This window comes from Ictalurus furcatus, chromosome 19 (assembly GCF_023375685.1).
Source record: "Ictalurus furcatus strain D&B chromosome 19, Billie_1.0, whole genome shotgun sequence".
Taxonomy (NCBI): Eukaryota; Metazoa; Chordata; class Actinopteri; order Siluriformes; family Ictaluridae; genus Ictalurus; species Ictalurus furcatus.
This window is the reverse complement of record NC_071273.1, coordinates 4,391,058-4,415,497: the sequence shown is the minus strand read 5'-3', so window position 1 is coordinate 4,415,497 and position 24,440 is coordinate 4,391,058. Positions and strand designations below refer to the sequence as shown.

The 24,440-nt window shown below is 37.4% G+C and overlaps 2 protein-coding genes and 1 long non-coding RNA gene across 7 annotated transcripts in view; all 3 read left to right on the top strand.

Moving 5' to 3' along the window:
- The window catches only part of LOC128623010 (NLR family CARD domain-containing protein 3-like), a 72,823-nt gene that overhangs the window by 20,753 nt on the left and 27,630 nt on the right, over positions 1 to 24,440 (top strand). The window lies entirely within an intron of this gene.
- LOC128623017 (uncharacterized) lies at positions 415 to 13,811 on the top strand. The gene is made up of 3 exons (XR_008388492.1): positions 415 to 445; positions 11,428 to 11,442; positions 11,699 to 13,811. It is a non-coding gene; the product is annotated as an uncharacterized LOC128623017 (long non-coding RNA).
- Positions 16,806 to 24,440, top strand: part of LOC128623003 (NLR family CARD domain-containing protein 3) — a 73,293-nt gene continuing 65,658 nt past the window's right edge. For both annotated transcript variants that reach the window (XM_053649833.1, XM_053649831.1), the window contains exon 1: positions 16,806 to 17,209. The gene's annotated coding sequence lies outside the window, so the exon portion shown is untranslated. The remainder of the gene's footprint in view (positions 17,210 to 24,440) is intronic.

Below are 24,440 nucleotides of genomic sequence, written 5' to 3'. Positions count from 1 at the left end.
TGACTTTGTTTACTATGGATATGTGCCTTTATTATGGATTTTGTCCTGTCTCTGCCCCGTCTTGTCATATGTTGTTTCCCATAGGTGTGTCTGTGACAAGTTGAAATGTGATATGCTCTATGCTGTAACAAGGTATAGCAGATTCAAATTCATGATCAGTAATGAAAAAAATAGTGAGTTAAAAAAAAAAGAGAGTTAAGAATATTTGTTTTTTGCTGTTGTTCCATTTTAATGTGTTAAAACATTGATGCATTGATTCAAGCAAGTATAACGCTGATCAGTCATCCATTGGGATGATCTGATCCCTGCACTCTGGGATCGATTACTTTAGCCTCCGCCCACATACCTGGAGGAAAATGCGTTTTTTTTTTTCCCCCATTCGAGTAAAGCTCTCGTGGAAGTGACACCGACCGTCATGTGTGTGACTTATTTCTCCTCTATATAGGTATGTTGTGCATGTTTTACTCAAATGTTTTATCTGTGTTAACTTGCTGACATTTAGAGACGTACTTGTATTTTGTTTCTGATAGTTTTGAGTAGAGATAAGTAAGTTTTGTCGTGTGTGTGCGCGCGCACGTCTGTGTGTGCGAGTCTCCGCCTTGTGCTTGAGGCCAGAGCGGCGCTAGCTTGTGCTTAGCTGTGGTTTAAACATGTGGATATGAAAGGTGTATTTTTATGTGTACTTTTATTTAAATAATGTTTAATGCACTTTAAGTTTACTGTTTTGTACAAATGTTTGGTATGTGTATATTGTTGTATTTTTGTAATTGTTTCGAGTAAAGCTCTCGTGGAAGTAACACCGACTGTCATGTTTGTGACGTACTTCTCCTCTATATAGATGGGGGGAACAACATGTCATCATTGTTTTCAGCTGTCCTGTGTTTCACCCCTGATTACGTTTGTCATTTAAACCCCTCGTGTCTCACATCACGTAGTATTGAGTTTATCTCATTACCAAGTATTTGTTCCTAGTTCTCCATTCATGTTTGTTGACCTTGTTTCTGGTTTATCATTTCGTGTTTTGCCTTGCCATGTTTATGTCCGTCTGCGGATCGCCTGAGCTTTTGCATGTTATTTGACCACGCCTTTTGATTACCGTTTTGGATTTGTCTGCCGGTCTCTCTCTATAAGAAACCACGTTAACCGCACTTGCGGCCGTCCTAACCTCCATTACTTAAATATCATGACAGGGCCCAAGCGAGGGCCTTTTCTTTTGTTTTCTTTTCCTTTTTTTTTTTTACAATGCTGAAAATAGAGAGCAATGTCTGGTTGGGCCACAGAAGATTAAAAAAGACAAACCCCACTTAACGTCTACAGTGGAGAAGGCTGTAGGGAGTGTGGTGCTTGAATGTAGTTTCTGACGCATTCGACGCGAGTTGCAATCCGCCTTTTGCCGAATTCGCTCTTCTCCCTTTTCCCATCACATCAGATTGGAAAGGCATTTATTTTCAATAAAAAAGTAGAAATAAAGTGCCTAATGACTGTTTAATAGTAATGTGTTTATTGGTTAGGGGTAGGTGTGGGGAGGGCTTTATTGTCCCAATAATTTTAATAAATATCTTCATTTACACAGTGACTACGTTTACATGGGCAGAGTTAATCTAATTATTGACCTTAATCTGAGTAAGATAATAATGTGATTAAGGTGTTTACATGAGTCGCCTTTAGAATACTCTTGTCATGTTCCCGTTTTACATGTTTTAGAACATAATTAGATTAACAGCCCACGTCATTACATCACCATGCAACGCTGTCCGACGTCCCTCCAGAATTTCACGTATTGACATACAGTTCATCTTCGTTATGGGACCGTATACAGTCTTGGGTGTTTTTATTACATTTTTTATGAACGCTTTAAGTGCAGTTAATTATTTGTCATGCTGTACGTGCTAATAGACAACTGCTTGAAGCCGTGGGTGTGTCCCAAATCACGTAGATACCGTCTATATAGTAGCCGAGATACATGTATTTGTTCCCCACTACAGGCCTATAGTAGGTAAGTATGCGATTTGGGACGCGGCCGAACGCTCTTGTTCGCCGTAAAATGTAAAACTGCCGTGTGTGATTGTGTCCTGTCGCCAAATGCGGTGAAAACTCTCACATGACGTTAATAATGTGATTAAGGTGTTTACATGTCTGTAATACACGTCCATAATGCAACTAAAACAGGAGTACTCCACCTGTCTTAATTAGATTATTGCTTACTTCAATTATGACCTTAATTAGATCAAGGTAAGTACAACTTGCTGTTTACATGGTAGTTTCTTAGAGTATGGTCTTAATCGGATTAAGGGTGGATTATTGTTGTCCATGTAAACGCAGCTTCTGTTATTACTGCATCCTGTACAACAATACTGAGGTGCAAATAGTATCTGCCACTATTTATACTTATAAATAGCATCTAACAACTATTTGCACTCATTGCAAAGGACTGCTACTTTTATATAGTGTCAATAGGATATATCTCTATTTATATTCACTTAGTGTTAATAGAATATATCGCTATTTATACAAGACATTGTGCCCAGGGGCCTCTGAATTCTTAAGCCGGGCCTGGTTCAGGGCGAATATACAGCACAGCCTGTGTTACTCTCTGTGTTAGCATACTTTATTTACTGGCTGGGATAAAGCACCTGTTTACTGTTGTACATTAAAATTTTATTTCAGTAAAAGGTTCAAATGTATAAATGTCATTTATATGTAATATTTAACACCTGTGTAGATTAGTGTCCTTGAATCTCATTTTCTATTGTAGGTCTTGTTTAGAAGTGCTGTTTTGGAATAGTTTTTGAATAGACTGGAGAATGATATCATCGATTCTGCCTCTGGCTTTGACCTCGATAACCTAAACTTCCATTTCACACATTAATTGCTTCTCATTGATGCATTAACAGAGCAAATTTCTCTGCCAGATGTTACACTAAATGCTCTTTGGCAGCTCCGCACATTGGTGTGAGAACAGATGGAAACTGAAACATCACGTATTGAGTTAGAAGTAGCTGCAGGAGTGATGGAATGCTGTAAGAAACGCTGAAGTCATTGCTAGACATCCAACTGTCAATCCTGTTCATAGTTAACTTACTGGGTATCAGACAGAAGACAGTTTTTCACAGAATCCATGAATTCTCTATGACAGGTTTATTGTTCAGTACAATAAACCAACTTGTGTGTGTGTGTGTGTGTGTGTGTGTGTGTGTGTGTGTGTATATATATATACAACTTGTGTGTATATATGTACATATTATTTTGTTAACTAACACCATAATAGTTACCTTTGTAAACAGTGCACTGTTAATAGTGGTTAGTAGGAAGTCTGCGCCACTTATGTTGATTCTTCTTTTCTCCTGGTTTTGGGTTAGCTAGGGAGTGAGGGAAGAAAGGGTATTTTTGTTTTCATTTCTTGTACATTAGTTAGTTTTCTTTGTGTATAGTTAGAGGGAATTTATTTATTATTTTGGCCTTGTCGGCTTCTCAAGTGAAACATCTCTCTCTCTGTCATATATATATATATATATATATACATACACACACACACACACACACATTATCTCACAAAAATGAGTACACCCCAAAGTGAAAATGTCCAAATTGGGCCCAAAGTGTCAATATTTTGTGTGGCCACCATTATTTTCCAGCACTGCCTTAACCCTCTTGTGCATGGAGTTCACCAGAGCTTCACAGGTTGCCACTGGAGTCCTCTTCCACTCCTCCATGACGACATCATGGAGCTGGTGGATGTTAGAGACCTTGTGCTCCTCCACCTTCCGTTTGAGGATGCCCCACAGATGCTCAATAGGGTTTAGTCCATCACCTTCACCCTCACCTTCTTTAGCAAGGCAGTGGTCGTCTTGGAGGTTTGTTTGGGGTCGTTATCATGCTGGAATACTGCATACTGATCATGAACTGCTTCAGTATGTCACAGTACATGTTGGCATTCATGGTTCCCTCAATGAACTGTAGCTCCCCAGTGCCGGCAGCACTCATGCAGCCCCAGACCATGACACTCCCACCACCATGCTTGACTGTAGGCAAGACACACTTGTCTTTGTACTCTCACCTGGTTGCCGCCACACACGCTTGACACCATCTGAACCAAATAAGTTTTTAACACGTCATTATTTAAGTTGATTCAGTTCTAGAATAAGTTCTTAAATAGATTTAAAGGGTTAAAAATATTGTGTGTGATGCTATCTTACATATGTATTTTGTGTAGTAGATGTAATTACATAGGTAACTTTATGATTATATTATTTACATGTTAAATATAGTTTGTTTGGGAAAAATTACATTCATAAGGAGTTTCATACTATAATAATACTTTGACGTGTGTACAGAGGGAAAAAAAGGGGGATGTAAAGGTGTAAGTTTAAATTATTTGTGTTAATGGACCAATCAGCGAGAGAGGTAGAGAGAAGAGAGAAATGCGTGTTTAAGGAGTGTGGATTCGCTAGCTGCGGTTTTTCTCAAGTGCCATCACAGTGAGTTAAGTGTTCGACCAGAGCACTATATGTGCGGAGCCCCTAAAGGGACATGGTGGTGGAAAAAATTTGGGATGGGACTAAAAAAAATTCAAAGCTTTTGTGTTCTCTCGCAAAACTTTTGCATTCTCCCGAGACAGTTTCTCGGGGGAACGCAAAAGTTTTGCGAGAAAACGCAAAAGCTTAAAAAAAAAAAATTTCTCCCATCCCAATTTTTTTCCACCACCATGTCCCTTTAGGGGCTCCGTACTATATGTGACTTTAGTGGTGGAATAAGCTATCTGTGGAGAGTATAACCTCGGAGAGATATCACCGCGGAAAGAATATCATAGCTAAAAGCTAGCTGTTAAGATTTGAATACTAGTGCACATGTGTATTTTGCTAAGAAGTTAGCGAACAGCCAACTGGAGGTGCAGAGACTGTGTTTGTCACAGAGAAAGGAGCTGTGGACTTCGCGGATGACTACGTGTGTGTGAATCTCCTTTTCTTCTATCTTGCAACGACCCTGTGTGACTGTGACCCCATTCTTGATCAAGGTACCGTTTATTTGTTTTTGCCCTCATGGTGAAGCAGCCATTTTGTTTGAGGCTTCTATGTACGCCAGCTACATTCAGGCCTGCAATGGGGAACTTGGTACTCTTATTTTGTTTGTTTTATGGGGTAATGCCGGCTTTTGTTGGTTAATCTGGGTGAATAGCCTATATCTTTTGAGTGTTGTGTATCTTTTTTCTGTTGTTGTGACTGACATTTGAAACTTCTTAAGGCATTTGGAGAACTGTACATGATGTAAAATTGAAGCTGAATGTCTAATGCCTGACTTTCATGTCAAATACTTTGTGTCTATATTAGTAAAAAGGTTAAAGGTTTAAACATTGGTTTGATTACTGACTTAAAAGTTAAACATAAGTGTCTACACTTTCAGGTAGTCTATTTTCCTAAGATCATAGTGTCACGAACCTCGAATCGGCACGGAAGCAGAAGCGGGCAGCAGGTGTAGAGCGTGGTATCGGGAAGTTCAAGAAACGTAGTCGTAAGACAGGCAATGGTCAAGCGAACGGACGAACAACACAAACGGGGTCAGGCAGAGAGCGTAGTCGAAACCAGAAACAAGGGTCGAGGATAACGAGAAGACAAACTAACTAGATCGGCTTGGTAACGCAGAGAAACGAGTTGACTGAACATATACTTTGCATTGACTCTAGGTGAATGACATCCCTAAGTACTAGTGGTGAGAGTGTGTGTGTGTGTGTGTGTGTGATTGGTGCCAGGTGTGTCTGATCAGAACTCCGGGGATGGTGAGCGCATGCGTGCATGAGAAGTGAGTGTTGCATCTTGGGAAATTGAGTTCTGATCTGACTGAGCTGTGACACATAGATAGTTAATCAGTGATAAGAAATATTGTCATTGTATGAGGGGATATAGTGAGCATTTCATAAAGAGTATATTTACTAATTGGATAATTATGGAAAGCATGGGGAACCCAAGGCATTAGCTGAGTAACATAAAACACCGAAGAGTGAGTATTTAGTATTTCTCTTGATAAATAGAAAATAATTCAGGGTAGCCCCCTTAAGTAAAAGGTCTTACACCAATGGGGCACTACACAAATAAAAACTTTATTCTCTCCATTTCAACAAGTTGTTTCACAGTAACTGGTCTCATAAACAGAAAACACATTACTCTAATTAACATTAACACATGAACTAAACTCTGAAGATTAAAGTAAGATTATTAATTTATTGAATGTTATTAATTCATATTAACATTGACTGAATTCTAAAAAAAAAAAAAACAACCTCCTGTTAGTCTCACATTCACTCTCCACAAACAAAAGCATTTCTACTTCATCACTGATCATCAAACTGGTAATATATAGGCCTAATATAAACTTATTTTTGATGATCTTAACTAATATTAACATTAACTGCATATGAAACATATTACGCTACAAATATATTTTTCTGTGCAATATATATACTACTTTTTTGTCAAGTTATCTTCATTAAAATTTTTTACCTTGTGCTGCTGCTTTAATGTAGAACGAGCAGCGCACGAGTAACGGGGGGGGGGGGGGGATTAGACTCGATGCCGCTTCACTGCTGATCACTTCTGGTTTTTTAACGGTGCAGAGATTACCAACTGCAGTTTTGTCATCATTCCACACAAGAGACATCATCTTTAATCTCAGAAAGAAATCGTTGTGTTTTCCCGCCCTCTTTTGATTGACAGCATATAATTTTAACGGTGCAGAGATTACCAACTGCAGTTTTGTCATCATTCCACACAAGAGACAACATCTTTAATCTCAGCATGAAATCGTTGTGTTTTCCCGCCCTCTTTTGATTGACAGCATATAATCAGTCCTGATCATCGGATGTTTTTAAACTATTGGCTGATAGCCCATAGCGGGGAAAAATAGCCTTTTATCGGCCGATACATTGGTGCATCTTTAGTAATAAATTGAAACTTAATGCAGTGACCTTTTCAAATATAAATAACAGAGGCCTTTTTTGCACTCACATTTAATTTAACACTGGTGATGTCATGAGTAATAGAAAGGAACAGACTTAATGCAGTTTTTTACTGGCAAGAAAAGACAAGTAAGTTGAGAAGTAGTTCAGAAAGTACTTATTACTTTTATTAAGGCATTCATGCCACTATTCGTCACATAAAGCTGAACAGCATTGTATGAATTACAGCATTTAAAGTGTTGTGTTCATGTGCTGTTTTAAGGATACAGCACAGTGATTCACTGAACTGCATTACACGAACTAGTCAATCTGGGCAAACTGAAAATGCTGACCCTCTGAAAGTCAATGTATAATCCACACACTGTGTTAGAGTATTGTTTACCAATAGTTTAGCAGGAGGGTGAGGACTGGGCAAGCTGGCTGAGAACAAGTTGGTGAAATTCTTCCAGACACAGTGGGCAGAGACGCAGTGCTGTTTAAGTCCACTAGACTCCTCAGCGTATTAAATATTACTGTTTATCTGGATTAGATCAGACTACAATAGAAGTTTGTAAAATGGCATGTTGATATACTGTAATAATAATGTATCAGTAGCATATAACATTATACAATTATATTTATATTTATATATTTGTGTGTGTGTGTATATGTAAAATGCATTTCATGGCAAGCCAGTCTGCTAAGAAGTGAACCCCCTGCTATCTCCCACTATGAAAGTGTCACATCCATAAAACTTATTCCACCTATAATATGAATGAAACCTTTAGGCCTAGTGGTTAAACATATTCACCCCAACTGTTCTTTTGGGAAATGCATACACAAAAACTCATTGTGAACATATACAGAATTTATTGTAATTAAATACGGAACACCATCACAAGAAACAACACAATTTTTTAAAATGCAGTGACTTTTGAGAAAAAAAAAAACATAAATAAAATAAATATATCGGTAATAAAAGGAATATTCTATCAATAATATAAAAATATAACTCACAAAATAAACAATGAGTAAATAATAAATTAAATACTGTCAAAACTAGAGCCCACACCTCCACCAAGGCCCTGTCTCGCATTGTTTGAAATGCAAAAAAATATATATTCCAGGATGCGCCCCTTTTTCTGGATCCTGCTGACAGACAAACAAACAAACCAACAAAGAGAAGTGGGTGAAAATATAACCTAATTGGCGGAGGTAATAAATAAAATGTTACAACAAGGGACACCATTACATGCATATAGGGGACAAGTACTCCTAATCCCCTGGAGGTATCCGTACACATTCATGGTGGTACCACCTCTGACTGCCGTCACAGCAGACCTGAGGAAACAGGGACGTGTAGTGGTACATAGGTTTTGCATTATAGGGTATCCCTAAATATAGGTGATCTCTAAATTAGTTGACTACTAATATTATTACTATTCCTTCAATTTTTGGAACATAAATGTTGTGTTCTGATTAAACCTGGAATTTTCTACAGCACATGTACAGACACACGACGGTTGGTGACAGTTGAATTTGTGAATTTGAATACCTGTGTGAATGCGGTGCCAAAGAGTGACGTCATCTCAGTGAATCAAATCTTTTCTCGAAAAACATTCATTTACTGACTCTTTCTGTAAAATACATCGTTACACCAGTACGTGTGAAAAGTGACTGTCTTTTTGTGTTGTGACTCACTGAATCATTTACTCAACTTGTGTTAAAACACTGAGTCATTTACAACTAAAACATGTTCTACTATCCTAAAATGAGTGTTTAAGCAGCGTGTTTTTCCCGCTCAGAGCAGATCTACTGTTTTTTAAATTAATTTTATTGACTACATAACCTGCAGATTTTTCACCTATGATTCAATCAGGAGTCATTACTAGTTATTTGAAATGTATTCGAATCGCCCACGATGAGGCTTCAGTTTATTGATCCAAATTAACAATATTTAACATAGGCGTCTCATCACTCGGATGATGATGTGTACATAAGAGTCTCATCATTTGGATGATAATTGAGAGTAAATATGTTTACATAAGTATATAGTATATAGGATCATACAGACAGTTTTACAGAAGCATCTCATAACGGGATGATAAATGCATAAGTTAAGCTCACATGAAGACATAAAGACATGAGCGTCTCATCACAAGGATGATGGATGCATAAGTTAGGTAAAGACAGACAGAGACAGACGGTAGCGGACTCATCACAAGGATGATAAATGCATAATATTAGGCACATGTAAAGACAGACAGACAGACATGACAGGTTTACAGCCCCGTAGAGCTTGAGTGGCACAAGAGCAAAACCATGGCATAAATCTCACAACTTCCATTCGGCTTTAATACTCTCTCATCTGTGCAAAACTGCTCATTTTGTACAGGATGCAAGCGTTCACACATGAAGCAATCAGAGAGCCGTTTAAACAGGAAGTAATCTCCTAATATGTGTATGAGAGCTAAGTCACTTATTCAACAGTCATGTTATTCAGAGCCTGAATAGTATCCTTAAGTACAGAGTGTATGTTTCTTTTTCTTCTTATATCATATAACATATCTCTGGCTTGTTCAACATGGTGTAGGCAGAAACATTTGATCAAGAGCTTTATGCAGCTGTTGTTTTAATATTCTCATCTGTTCGTGCATGCATTCACTGGATTCAATGTAGATTGTTTGTTAAATGTAGATCAACTAAAGTTAACATCTCTGTTTAATATTTTTCTATAGGCCTACAAGGAGGTCTTAGCCCAGATTATAGAATTCATGGCCAATTTGTGTTAGTGATGTGTCGTTTGCTAATGAGTCGGCTCTATGAGTCGTCTCCCGTGTTAGTTATTTTTGTGAATTAATACAAGACAGAATAATAGGATGATCTTTTCGCCACACTTCATGGCCAGGCGCACTTCGTGCACTAACTGAATGTTGTGTTGACGTATATGTGCGTGTGACAAATCACCTGTGATAACATTCTCCATTTTAATACATTTAATACATATATTTTAATAACATAGACAAAATAAAGGCGAAATGTAGAATCTGTAAGGTAAAAAATATCATATGGAGCAAGCTCTACACTCGAAAAAATAATTCAGGGACCTATTACCACAGTTTAATTAAATGTGTGGTTGCAAGATAAAAATTCTAATTTACTGTTTTAATTAAATATTTAAAGTTGTAAACATTATTTTGATTAGTTGTGTTGACATAATAATGTTGATAATTACATCAACTTAATATTCTGTGTAATTTAAACTGAAATTTCTGCATTAATTGTTCTAAGGAAAAATCTGAGATTGATTGGACTTATGCTCTGCACCTGTACTATGGCTGGCAACTACAAAAAAGACTTTCACTTATATGTGACCGAGAGAAGGGGCGCCGCCGTGGGGGTCCCGGATCAGGAGTGTGGGGATGCTTAGATTAGATTAGGTGGCAAAAGGATTGCTGGATCCATGGCTGGAGCTGCTCTCTTAGTGCAGATCACTGGGAGAATGGTTTTCTCACACATTGATCTTACACTCATCACACCAGGTCACTTCTATTTTGAATTACATCTGCATGCAACACATGACAGTACAACAGAGAACAGCATATGAGGTTATTCTTTGTGCCACCCAAAGTTTAACTATTAAACCTACTAGTGTGCCTAACACACCAACTGTAGTGTTGTATTGCCTAATTAATTCTGTTGACCCTGTCCCTGAGAACACTCACGATTGCCTAGCCGAAATTCATATTTCCTCGAGCCTAGGTTTGAACATTTTAGACTTTCCATCTGAAAGATTTTGTGTCTGAAATATCACAAACAATATGAGCACCCCTGCTCTGCCCAACTGGCTGAATTAAAAGCTATCACTACAGAGTGTGAACTGGTTAAGTGTAGAATAGCTAATATATAGATACTGACTCTGCTTATGCCCATGGATTATGTGTTCTGTTAGGAGCTGTTTGAAAGTAAAAAGGTTTTAGAATAAGTGTTGGAAGGCCACATTAACATACCAAACAAATAGTTTAATTGATTGCTGATTGTACCTACTGCACTTCTTACTGTACGAATTTCAGATGCGTATGGGTTTGATCACTGCATGAAAGGGGAAATTATGGGAAATTATGGGAAAGATAAAACAGCAAGAGTACTGGTCTCTGTACTTAAAAGCAATGGGGGATATTTTTTTTTATCTGAGTGTGAAATTTGTGCTCAAAACAATGTCAAAAAGGGAACATCAGCACCAACAGCGCACATATCAATGCCAGAAGGGCCGTTTAAGCACTTGGTGATAGACAGGTTTAGCAGATGGAGGGGGGTAATGCCATCTGCAGACCAAACTGCAGGAACTGTGATTAAATTTTTGACCAGAGAAGTAAATCCTAGATTTGACAAACCATCTCAGATTAGCTCTGACAATGGCTCAGCATTTGTTTAAAAAACAGTGTTACAGTAACTGAATAAAGTAGAGATTTTGATATGTTTATCACTCTCAATCACAGGGAATAGTGGAAAAGGTAAGTGGTACCTTAATGGCTAAGCTTAACAAAATTTGTGCTGACACTAATCTCATTTGGGTAGATGCTCTACCTCTTGCACAAATGAACTATCACATGCAGACTAACAGAAATATGCATCTAACACCGCATGAAATGCTTATGGGCCGGCCCATGCCTGTACCATATTTGAGAGGTCCTTATGAAGGACCACCACTAGAGCAATTGCAAATGGAACTGAAAGCTTATATGCAACAACTAACTGCTATACATACAGCTATCTATTTACAGAAACAAAGCAGGGGCCTGAGAGAAGAAATGGTGGTTCCTTGTCCAATGGCTCCTGGAGAACAGGTGTATCTACGAGTGTTCAAGAGGAAGTGGAATAAGCCAAGAAGGGAGGAGCCATACAAAGTGGTAAGAGCAACTCCAACAGCAATACAGGTAGGAGGAAGCACCACTTTGTATCATCTAAATCACTGTACTAGAGCACCTAGTTTGAGACCTAGGAGACAGGAGGATCAGGTAATCGAAGGGGACGATCCCTTGACTGGTCTCCAGAACAGTACTGAACTAGAGCTGAATGAGACAATCAGTGAGCCAGAGTGGATCTCTGATCAGCTGCAACAGGATGGAACAGACTCCAGTTCCTCAAGTGAGGACGAAGAAGAGGCTTGATGAACTATATTCTGGTTGTAAGTGCTAGCCTAAACCTCTCCCCAAGGATGACCCCCTGCAATACACAAAGTATCTGGGTTGAAGACAAACATTGCTAAGACATCCCCTGAGAAAGGATTTGATGGATTTTTTTTATTTTTGCTTTTTCCATTTTTCTATTCTTTCTACTTTTTTAAATTTTTACATTTTCTATTAAAATATAATCAAGTGTGTTTAGAGACAGGGTGATCACTGTCTGATTTATCATTGTAATCAAACTGAGAAAATTGTTTTGTATTCATGTTTATCAGTCTATACCTGTATCAGGTATATGTGCTTAATCAACTGTGTATTTTACATAACCGTGACAACCACGGGCAAGTGCCGAACCAAATGCATGCGCACGCTTACAAACACTGTCTTGATTTTTGTGGTTAGGGAAAGGGAGACAGAATATTTTACTCCTTTCTAGCCAAATGGAGAGGAGATGTTTGTTTCTGTTCTTTAGGGGAGAGTGGTTTCAGGATTTGGGTCATTGATAGATGGCCTCCTCTGTCAACTCCACTGTATCCCAGGTCTTATAATCCTTCTTCTCTATAGCCTTGGTATGGGAGCGCAGCCCTCCACGGTACATCTGCCCCTAGACACTGTCTTGTAAGTAGCCATCCCATTTCTGCACCAACTGTGAAAGGCAGGGTTGTCTAAGGTGTGATGGTGGTCGTTCCACCCAAAAAATGGCACGCTTGGTGCAAGGTGTATTTTTTTTATGGTGCCTAGTGACAAAACAAAAAAACAGAGGAAAAAGGACAATGGAAAAAAACAACTGAAAAAAAATAAATATACACAATTCCACACACCAAAACTTTCTACAATAGTCTTCCACACTCCACATTCTGCACCACTACTGCACTCGTTTTGACTTCACATCCATGTCTAATGGCTTGGGTCCCCCTTTTAAAAACTTCAGCTCTGACCCTTCTAGATCATACCATCTTACAGGTACAAACAATGCACACACATGTATCTATGTATCTATATATATATATATATATCACATGGGGGAAATATGTATTGAATGCATCAACATTTTTGTTCAGAAAATATATTTCCAATATTTCCAATCCACATATAAATGAATCCAAAGATTAAAGTCCATAAATGAAGTTATATGTAATATAGAGGAATGACACAGGAAAAAAGCAGTGAACACTCTAACTGAAATTTATATAATACTTAGTGGAGAAGCCTTTGTTTGTAATGACAGCTTCAAGAAGTAAAAAAACACCAAATGGCCTTCCAGCATTTTATAAATGAGACCCTCCATGAAACATTGAATTACTATGATTTCGTCTACCTAGACGATGTTCTGATCTTTAGCAACTCGCTAGAAGAGGATGTGGTTCATGTCTGCCGGGTTCTTCAGCTCCTCCTGCAGAACCACCTATATGGCAAGCTCACAAAGTCACAGTTCCATGTCACCACCAGTTCCTTCTTGGGCTTTGTTGTATCTCATGAGGAGCTGAATATGTATCCCACTAAGTTAAAAGTGGTTAAGGAGTGGTCTCTGCCGACCTCGGTCTGGGGGTCCAGTGGTGTGTGGGATTTACTTCTGTGGATGACTTGTGAATAAGTTTGGCTGCCCCATTGTGCTTCCTGGCCAAGAAAGACCAAGGCAAGTTCAAGTGGACAGCTGATGCACAGGAGGCTTTTGAAGCCCTAAATGGGTGATTAACTATATATATATATATATATATATATATATATATATATATATATATATATATATATCCCTCGCCTTCATGAAATGATAAGTCCGGCCCTTTAATCAGCCAGAGACCCCGTGCATGAGCCAGAGCTTGGTGGCGTCTCAGTGCTTTTTCAGTGCACTCTGCTCATAACATATCCAGTGAGTTCTGCAACAACTTCTGCTATTCCAGGGTGCCTCAGGAACAGTGTAAGCATTCATGGCATTCCTGAGATGATTGTGTCTGATAATGCTCAGTGTTTTGTAAGTGATGCCAGCTTAGAGTTTATGACCAAGAATGGAATAACATGTTACAATAACACCTTATCACCCATATTTTAATCAGCTGGCAGAATAAGCAGTGGAGACATTAAAGAAAATCTTGAGAAAAAGTTCAGGTTTCATACTAGAGACCAAGCTGCATAGAGCATGGTTCATTTATCGCATAATACCACATTCATCAACAGGACTGTCTCCTGCTGAAGTTGAGGTGTACACTAAACAAGTTACACCCTGATCTTACAAGCAGTGTTGAAGTGAAACAGCAGAGTCAAAAACAGCAACATGACAAACATGCCAAGCCTCAACATTTACAAGTATGATATACAGTTTATACCAGAAATTATGGCTGGGGTCCAAAATGGATTTGTTTGTATGCTAAAATACTAAAATGCTCACAAAATAAACAGTTGCATGACATTCCGATGACATTTAATAAAATCATTAAACATTTGACAGATGTAAGAACTGGAGTTAATGGATCTTCTCACAAATCTCCCTGCCATCTGGGAAGACAGGAGGCCCACTCACTTCCATTTGAAAAACTGTAAAAGAGCGTTGTTTAGTTGTTAGCTATAAAATATGGACAAATGCCTTTGGGCTTCAACTGAGAAATTGCGTTACAGAATCACAAATTGTGTAAGTTTGGAAATGTGACCTCCACTCTCCTAGTGAACAACATGGTGCTGAGACTCACCAGGAAAATCTAGCTAACTTGTGAATATTCATTTTCCAGCCTTTAGCACCTCACCACCAATTATTTTGGACAATCTAATTACATCAACCAACATTACAGAGATAGTGGAAAGCATTACAACCCAAACTCCAACCTCTCTTTTTGACACGTCAGCCTTGTGAAATGCTTTTGACCTCAACGTTACTGAACTAGCTAAGTTCCGTTAGCCACTGACTGTCTGCACCTGTTACCCAGCATTAACATTCACCGAATACATGAAGAAACATGGCCCTAACCCATCCTCCTAATGCTAATTACTACAGCTTGCCTTGTCTAAAACACCTGCTAAATGTAAATAACATTAACCCACTCTCTGTATTACATCATGGTGAATAGTTGTAATGCTAAGTTATTGTTAACTTTCAAAAAGGTAATGAATATCTAACATTATCGTGAGCTCTATGCTAAAGTAATGTTATCAACTCAGGGGAGTGTCTAGGTTAGCATCACTCATATCCTATTGAGATATGATTCAGACCCAGAGGATTATATAATATCATCAATCCATATTTCAGAGCCAACATACACAAATGACACTAGTAGTGTAACGCCAACACTGAGGAAGCAGTACATGATACTCACTGTTGAAGCTGTCACAGTTTTCCAGTGAATACATTTTTGAGAGCTCCCTACTTCAATATCACAAACTTGGCCAGGCATTTTCAGCAGCATTAACGCTAAGTAGTGATGAACACTAACTTACCTGTAGTCATTTGGTTTCCTCGCCTCAGGACTCGGACTCTGCTGTCAAAATCAAAAGCTCAAAGCAACGACCTTCACTTTGAGGCGAGTTCAGAGTTGGATGATGATGTCAGCAGCGCAGTCCGCAACATGATTGGACAATAATTTAACACATGTTGTGTTGATCAATTGTGTATTTTTTTTTTCTTTTTTTAACACATTTATTGGATAATTTAACACAACATGTGTTTAAATAGTAATAACACAAAAAAGTGTGTAGGATATTAACACATCCTTTCTGAATGTGTTTTTCCAAATAAATCTAACAGTCTGTTTGTGTGAAAACCGCTACCTCCACCTGAGGCGAATTCAAACTGCGTTGATTTTACCCAAGGAGCCATGCTCATGCGTCGGGGTGGGGGAGGGGTGCATTGATTCAGTTGTCAGTGAAAATGACCCAGCCACTAACCCAGCGGGGGGTGACACAAAACTACCCCAAGACTGAGAAAATAACCCAATTAAATGACCTAAAAGACTCAACCCAGTGTTTGGTTAGAAACCCAGTATTTTTTAGCGTGTAATGAAGGTGTGAGGACTCACTGCTGTGAAGGAGATCTTGATGCTGTATGGTTTCCTGTTTACAATGCGATCACTCCACATGCAATGTCAGACAGTAAATATGGCCTTTCGACCTCTGCAACTGATCCAGAATGCCGCTACATGACTTGTTTTCAACCTTCCTAAGTTCTCCCACACCACCCCATTGCTTGCTCCCTCCATTGGCTTCATGTAGCTGACTTTAGCCCGCACTTAATTCAAAGCACTTATCACACCCCACACTGCACTACACTCCCTCCTATCCTCTAGTACTGCTTGACTGGTCCCACCATCTCTCAGGGTACAAAGAAGACATGCATGAAGACTCTATTATGTTCTGGCACCTAGGTGGTGCCAGAACCACCTAGGTGCTAGTGTACATTCTAGAGAAGTAGAATATATATTCACTCTGGATTTTTAAACAGCATCAATTACTTGAAAAATAAGTAAGTTATAACTGATTGTTTTGGTTCAGCTGAACAGTAATTGACGTTTTATCCTTTTTGAGCTACTGTTCTGAAGCTACTGAAGACATAAATCTGAATATGTGTAAGTGACACTAACTTTACAGCAGTCTCTTTACAAAGAGGATAAATTACTGCTAGTATGGTGCACTGTATGTGATTAAATGCATTAGATAATAATAATAATAATAATAATAATAATAATAATAATAATAATAATGTTTCATGTATATAGCCTAACACCTTTTCAGAGCTCAAGGACACTTTACAATAGCAATACAATAATATCCTACATAAACAACAAACAATCATGGACAAACACAAAATATGAAAAACACAGTACAGACAGTACAGTCACTAATCATGAGAACATAATACTGATTATAATACTGAATACTAAGTTTCAGCAGAAGGATAGATTACAGAGTTTAGATTTGCAAGTCAGCTCGCAACGTTCATCAGAAGATCCGGCTCAAAGAGTCGACTCATTCCTGAACGACTCATCACCTGTAATGAATCCTCCTTCCTAAAGTGAAAGCGTTTCTCTCTCAGACTCGGCTATGTTTTGTGGAGCGGTTGGATAAAGGCAGAAATGGTGATATGTCACACAACAAGGACTGTTGACTAAAGGTGAGTGATTTCTTTAATATAAATGACTTTATATAAGAAGAATGAGGATATATTGTAAATAAAACTTGTGTTTAAATCAGCTGTAGGAAATCTGCAGCACGTGAGGTGCAGGTGTAACCTTACCTGTAAAACAGGTCCTTTTATGGCGTATGTACTATACAGACCGTTCAACTTACTCTCTTCAGTTTCTCAAGAATTAAACATCCAGAATGTTTGGGGAATATAATTTTATCAGGGTGGAACAAAAAAAAAATGTTTAAAAGTATATTTCGTCACATTTCTGCTGTCTGGAAGCAGAAGTCATGTGTCAATAGGCAGAACCTGAATCTGAATCTGTAGTCTAATGCTTGGAGGGAAACATGCAAATTCAAGCTGTCAAAAATTCAGATTAAAATAATTCAAGCAGTTTCAAATTCAATGACTGAAAGAGAAAAAAAACTAACAGCGAGCGATTCAAACAAAACAGGATACTCAGAAAAAGTAAAGGAGGACATTCAAACACTTAAAGCTACATTCACACATGCACAGATTTTATCTCTGCAAGTCACCAGTGAACATTCCTATACCACTGGTTGCCATAGTAATATGGGTGGTGCAACTAACATTCCACTTTTGACAACAAACCAGTTTTCTTGCTGCTAAAATGAAACATTCTGGAGGGAGAGCAATCTTATATGAAATATACCAGTGGATATATGCATTATATCCTACGAGATGAAGGAGAAACAGTGTGTGCTCAGCTATCTATAAAACCACAAGCACACATTAGCTTAGCTTCGCTTATGGTCTTAGTGCTTTTAAAGCAAAATAATAATAATAATAATAATAATAATAATGCAATTGAACAAGATCGTGGTGTAGTTCCTATCTCATTAAGTAAGTGTCACCATGAGGGTGTCATTTACTAAATGCAGCAGGATCATCCATAAACAGCGGCATCTGCCGTTTAAATTCAAGATCTCTCAAAAATCCAGTTCAGCAAGCAGTGCTGCAGTTTCATGGAAATCAAAGTTCTGCTGCCAAATGTAAATTTATTTGTGAAATTAATTGTTTTACTGACATTACAGTAAGTGACATACAGTTGGTGTGTCACTACATCTGTAGATGGTTATACATTTCAAAATTTTCTTTTAATGATTATTTGGATTCATCTCTCTGATAAAAGTTGCATTTTTGTTGTAATTGTTCCTATAAATTTAAAAATAAAACATCATTAGTTTATATCAGTAGTGTCATTCTCATTATTGTGACCACACACAATCTGTTTACAATGTCAACCAGAGTGATAAGAATATGTGGTTAAATTGAAGTTAGTAAAGTAGTTAAAGTAGTCAAATTAGCTCTTTGATGATGAAGACATGCATGGTAGGCTGATTGGCATGTTCAAAGTGTCTGTAGTGTATGAATGGGTGTGTGAACGTGTAAGTGATTGTGCCCTGCGATGGATTGCCACCCTGTCCAGGGTGTACCCCGCCTTGTGCACCATGCTCCCTGGGATAGGCTCCACGTTTCCCTGTGACCCTGAAAAGAATAAAGCGGTATAGAAGATGGATGGATGGATGGATGGATGTAAAAAATGTGACCAATGGTTACTTAAAAAAATGATGGCAACAAAGTGACACGTAATATAATTGAATAGATTTTAAGTACTACAACTTTGATTAAAAAGTCTTGAATAAATGAACTAAATTAAAAAAAAAAAGTCTATGTTAATAAAAGCAACAATTAAAATGTGTTGGCTTTAGTAATAGCATGCCAAATGATGAGTTATATAGCCCAAAAATATTAAGTAAATCCAAATTAATTTCACAAGGAAAACTGAGTTATATTTACTAAGTATCTGAACAAAAGTAATCTAAATATACTAAGTATCTGGGGGAAACTGATTTATATTTACTGAATATCTTATGGAAATTGATTTATATTCCCTAATTATTTGGTTGAAAATGATTTCAGTTCACTAAATTTTATATATATATATATATATATATATATATATATATATATATATATATATATATATATATATATATAACTCATATTTGAGCACATTGTTGCTTAATTCAACACATTTAGAGTGCTATTCTTATTTATCTGTACCTTAATTCATTGTTTAAAGTCTTAATTAGTATCACGTGACTTTAAATATATTTAATGTCACTTTCATTTTTTTTATTTCTAATCCAACCAATAGCTCGCCTTCTTGGTGCCAAAGTTTACTTAAGTTGGGTCAACAGATCACCATACATAAAAATAACAGAAGGTGAACAATTATTTGTGCAACTTTGTCTCAACATGTTTACCCAACATTTTTCAAGTGCAAAATGCCAACATAAAACAATAAAATAACAGTACAAGAATAAAATGCATTTGGTCTTTTAAGAAAACAGACAGAAGTACTTCCATTTTCCTTGCTTCTTCACTTGCTAAAATGGGATTCACTTGAACAATTACATTATGTATTTGTGCGAATTCAAATGCCTCAATTAAAACATGTCAAATAATCTCTGCATCCCTGGTGTACACAGTGGACTCACAAGGTACAAAAATAGTTGGCTGTGACAATATTAAGTCAAAAACATGATGCCACTCCCCTCAAATCTGAACAACCACCTGCAGCACTGAAACGCAATCATTTAACAAAGCCTTGAAGGTAACCATGTGACAGTTGACAGTGCTGCAACAATTCCCTTTCATCCTGCAAAGGTTCATTTTCTTAAGTGAGTAGCTTATTCTTGAAGCTGTTCAGTTTTTGGGACAGCTTTGAACAATCCAGCTCAAGGAGGAGTTTCTGGAAGACTTCAAACGTATACCTGAGCTCCTTGGGATAGGCAAGATTCACTGCATATGTCAACCCAAGGAGCATGGAGCAAGTCCTTGGAAAGTTACCAAGAGCAGTCAGAACTTTCATGCCCTCTACCACGATACCGTCATCAGGATCCTCCGACGTATTACTCTTGATGTTGTAGATTTAGATCCTTTGTACAGCAAGGTCCTGCGACACACTGTCTTCATCAGCATCCTGAAATAGCAAGAACATTGTATATTTCAGACTGTACATACAAAGGATAAGGTCCTAATTAAACATCTCTCAAATTGCTTCCAACCCTTCGGACAAGAAGACCTGGGGCTGACATAGCTATTGCCTGTAATGTACCCCATTTACGTCAGAGATTTAGAAAGAGATCATTTACTTGTAAAAGCATATTTTCATGGCAGGCATGTGAAAAAGGATGCAATCAGCTCACTAACAAATCAAAACAATTCAGTGACACCACAGATGAACTGAGTCTGAACTGAGTCTCAGCTATAAATTTTTGTAAATGAAATTTTTGAAATGAAATCAATCCATTGCTATATAAATTAGTTTCTCTATCTCTAAATGGCACTGTAAGCTCATTCCTAAATCCACAGCAACTGGATCAACTCTGCTCCTTCGCCTATTTTAGAAGTTACCTCAATCTCTGTAAAAGTGTCTCTCAGCTACTTTGTGAATAGCTATTAGGAAGAAACTCAAATTTGACCATAAAAGTTCCTAACTTAAAGACATATTAAATACAGCTGTTAGTAGTGCATTTCTTGGGAGAAAGAGAATAAGTAAACTACTAATAACTGCTTCATGAATGCATAAAGGGGGAAAAAATGACCCGTACTGGATTGCATGGTTTTATAAAAATAAAATAGATGTCCTATTAATGAAATAATTAAAAGAACTGATGATACACAAATGTTTTCATATTTCAAACATTTTTATTTGCTTTCTTTTAATTTATTTATGTACACGTTTGGATTGTGGATGGGAGCCAAAGGAATTCAAAATTATTTACATAGGCAGCACTTCCAGTCAACCTTTTGAGCCCTCAACTTCACAAGAATAATCCTGGTCCTTTCTTTCCTCTGTACCATTCTGCTTATTGTGCCCTGAACATGCGTCATCATTATTAACATTATCATCTTCATCTTTATCACCAGTGCTGCTCCCGTCATCTTCCCTGTCACAAGGATAGTCTTAATCTCTTCTTTCCTTTGTTTCATTGAGTTTATTGTGCCCCTCACTCACCTCATCAATTTCCTCATCTTTCTCAACATTTTCCCTATCTTTGAATTAAAAAAAAGTTTGGGTCAATACCTAACTGCATTTTCTAAACCGGGCCTCCAAACTTAGAATATTTCCACAGGAATAATGCTTGGTGTTTTGGTAGTAGCAATAAGAGTGTGTGTTTGTGTGTGTGTGTGTGTGTGTGTGTGTGTGTGTGTGTGTGTGTGTATATATATATATATATATATATATATATATATATATATATATATATATATATATATATATATATATATTATATACATGTACACATACAGTATTAAAAATCATTTTAATATGTTGAATATAACTTATATATAACTATTTTTAATACTGTTCTCTAAATGGGTGATTAACTATATATATATATATATATACACACATAACAGTATTAAAAATCATTTTAATATCTTGAACTCCTGACAACTGTTGAAATGAAGATGAGAATGCTAATAATGATGACGCATGTTCAGGGCACAATAAGCAGAATGGTACAGAAGAAAGGAGGGACGAGGATTACAAATAAAAATAATATTTGAAATATTAAAACATTCGTGGATCATCAGTCCTTTTAATTATTTAATAGGACATCTATTTTTTGAAGAAAACCATTCAATCCAGTTTGGGTCATTTTGACCCCCTTTATGCATTCATGGAGGTTTTTTTGGTTCATGCGTTGTAGGGTTAAACATCAAAAATCTAAAAGGTGTGCGTCATACCTGACACCTAGTCGAACAATTTACAGTTGGTTATATGACTGTAAGTCATTTCCTTCAAATGCTATTGAGCTTTAAATTATGGCTATTTTGTGTATGATCCCATGCAGTAATAAAATACATGGCAATATTTATGACTTAATAGTTTATTTGGTTAAATATCAAAAATTTCAAAAGGTGTGTGTTATAGCTGACACCAAGATGAACACTTTACAGTTGGTTATCTGACTGTAAGTCATTTCCTTCAAATGCTATTGAAGTTAGAAACGTGTATAACAACGTAACTTTAGAGACGGTCCCTTAATTTTCACATATCTGCGAATATCTAACATCCAACGTCAAACCAACTTTATTCCAATAACATATGTAGACTACAGTGTAAACGTGTGACGGTAGTCTCAAACAGACGTACTAATGAAGCCTTTCTCTGGCAGTCCGTCAGTATGAGCTGCAGCCACTGTTTGAAAGCATATTCCTACAAGACGACAAAGAAAAACTGAAAAAGGGTGGTTATGCCGTCTGAATCTCTCACTGTGAATCTCTCACTCTCATTGTACCGTGAATGGAGACATGAAATGTAGGCTACGGGGTTGGGAGACCCTCGGTGAAGCTGGGGTTAACGTTAGCACAGCACCACACAAAACACAAAAACAGACTGCCAACAAAAATAAAGCCAAATAAAAAATAAATAAATAAATAAATAAAAGAGGCACAAGAGAAAATAGCACATTTTGTTTCAAAATCTAAAAAGACACGAAACATATTGACCTTTCTCCCAAAACGTACGAAAGCTGAGAAGTAGCCTACTGCTTTTAACAGCATGTTAGGCTACTGGAGTAAAAACGTTTCCCGAATACAATTTACTTGAGAAAACGAAATGCAGTAGGTCTAAATCTAACTCGTAATTACTCACCTCTGAGAGCAAATGTTCCTACATGTGTACATGCGTGCTAGCTAACTTGTTAAGGTGGGGGAGGGATGGAAGGTCAGGCTGAGGACAGGAAAATTGGTAAAAGTAGATTAGAGGGGGCATTAGGCTATACACCTTACGCTAACACTTGGGGCAGAAATCACATGAAATTGTGACATTTAGCTGAACACTTTCAGTCCTTTCTATGCTTTTAACTGAATTAAGAAAAGATAGACCAACTTCACTAGCCTACATAGCTTCATTTTAACTTACAGTGCAGTAAAGTTGTCTTGTTTGGTTTGATAACTTACAGTAGCTAACTATTTTTGACTGCTACAGCAACTTGGTTATAAATTGTTTGTGTGGCAATTCCCAAGTGGAGGAGACCGTTCATCCCAAATTCAGTAAATCCAACTACGCCACCCTGGGGGAGAACCAGGGAAATACTTCCAAATAAAAGGCACACAGAAGTTTCATCAATCAGGGCAAGGAACATGAGTGAGACACGAGTATGAATATAAAAATTGAATTTTATTATGACACCTAATCATTTAAAACTTAAATATAAAATCGCTTTCCCATGAAGCACAATAAGGGTTTTAAAACTAACCACCTCTCCAGACCCAGGCTTGGCAGCGACAAGGCACCAAAAAGCAAAACGAAGCACAAACGATTGAGACTATTTGGGGTTAATTTGGGGGTGACCCCAGAATGACCTATAAATATTCTTTTAATATCTCCTGAACCGAAGCAGCACAAACAAAAATTTTTACGGCACAAACCAGCAAAAACGAAGCACAAATGATTGAGAATATTTTGCTGACTGGAATTAGACGTGTGTCTCTATCATCTCAACGCACTGTAAAGATGATGGTTTGAGTGGCCAAAAAATGTCCAAGGATCACAGCTGGAGAATTGCAGAAGTCAGTTGCATTTTAGGGTCAGAAAGTCTCCAAAACTACAGTCCGAAGTCACCTACATCACCACAAGTTGTTTGGAAGAGTTTCAAGAAAACAGGCTCTACTTTCATCCAAAAACAAACTCAAGTTACTCAGTTTAAACATTTGATATGTTTTCTATGTTCTATTGTGAATAACATGTGGGTTCAAGAGATCTGCAAATCATTGCATTGTCTTTTTATTTAAATTTTACCCAGCACCCCAACTTTATTGGAATTGTATGTCGCGATACTGAAACCCCTGGAATTTAGTGAATGCCGTGCAACTGATGGACACTACGTGAATCAAACATTCCCATAATGCAACAGGCTGGTGCAGACAAGCTCAGAAAAAAATTTGTGTTGGGAAAATGCATGCCGGCTCTTTTTAAGTATTAAACCTTAAAAGACCTAGATCGATTTTTGGGAAATCTGACTCCTGTATTTTTTTGTTTTTCTAACATATTCTAGCAGTCAGCATCAAGTGCCATACATCATTTTAAACAGGATACATTTTTTTTTTAATCAATCTAGCTCATTTAAAGTGCCAATAATAAAAAAAAAATCTCTGAGAATGATTGAATTATCCA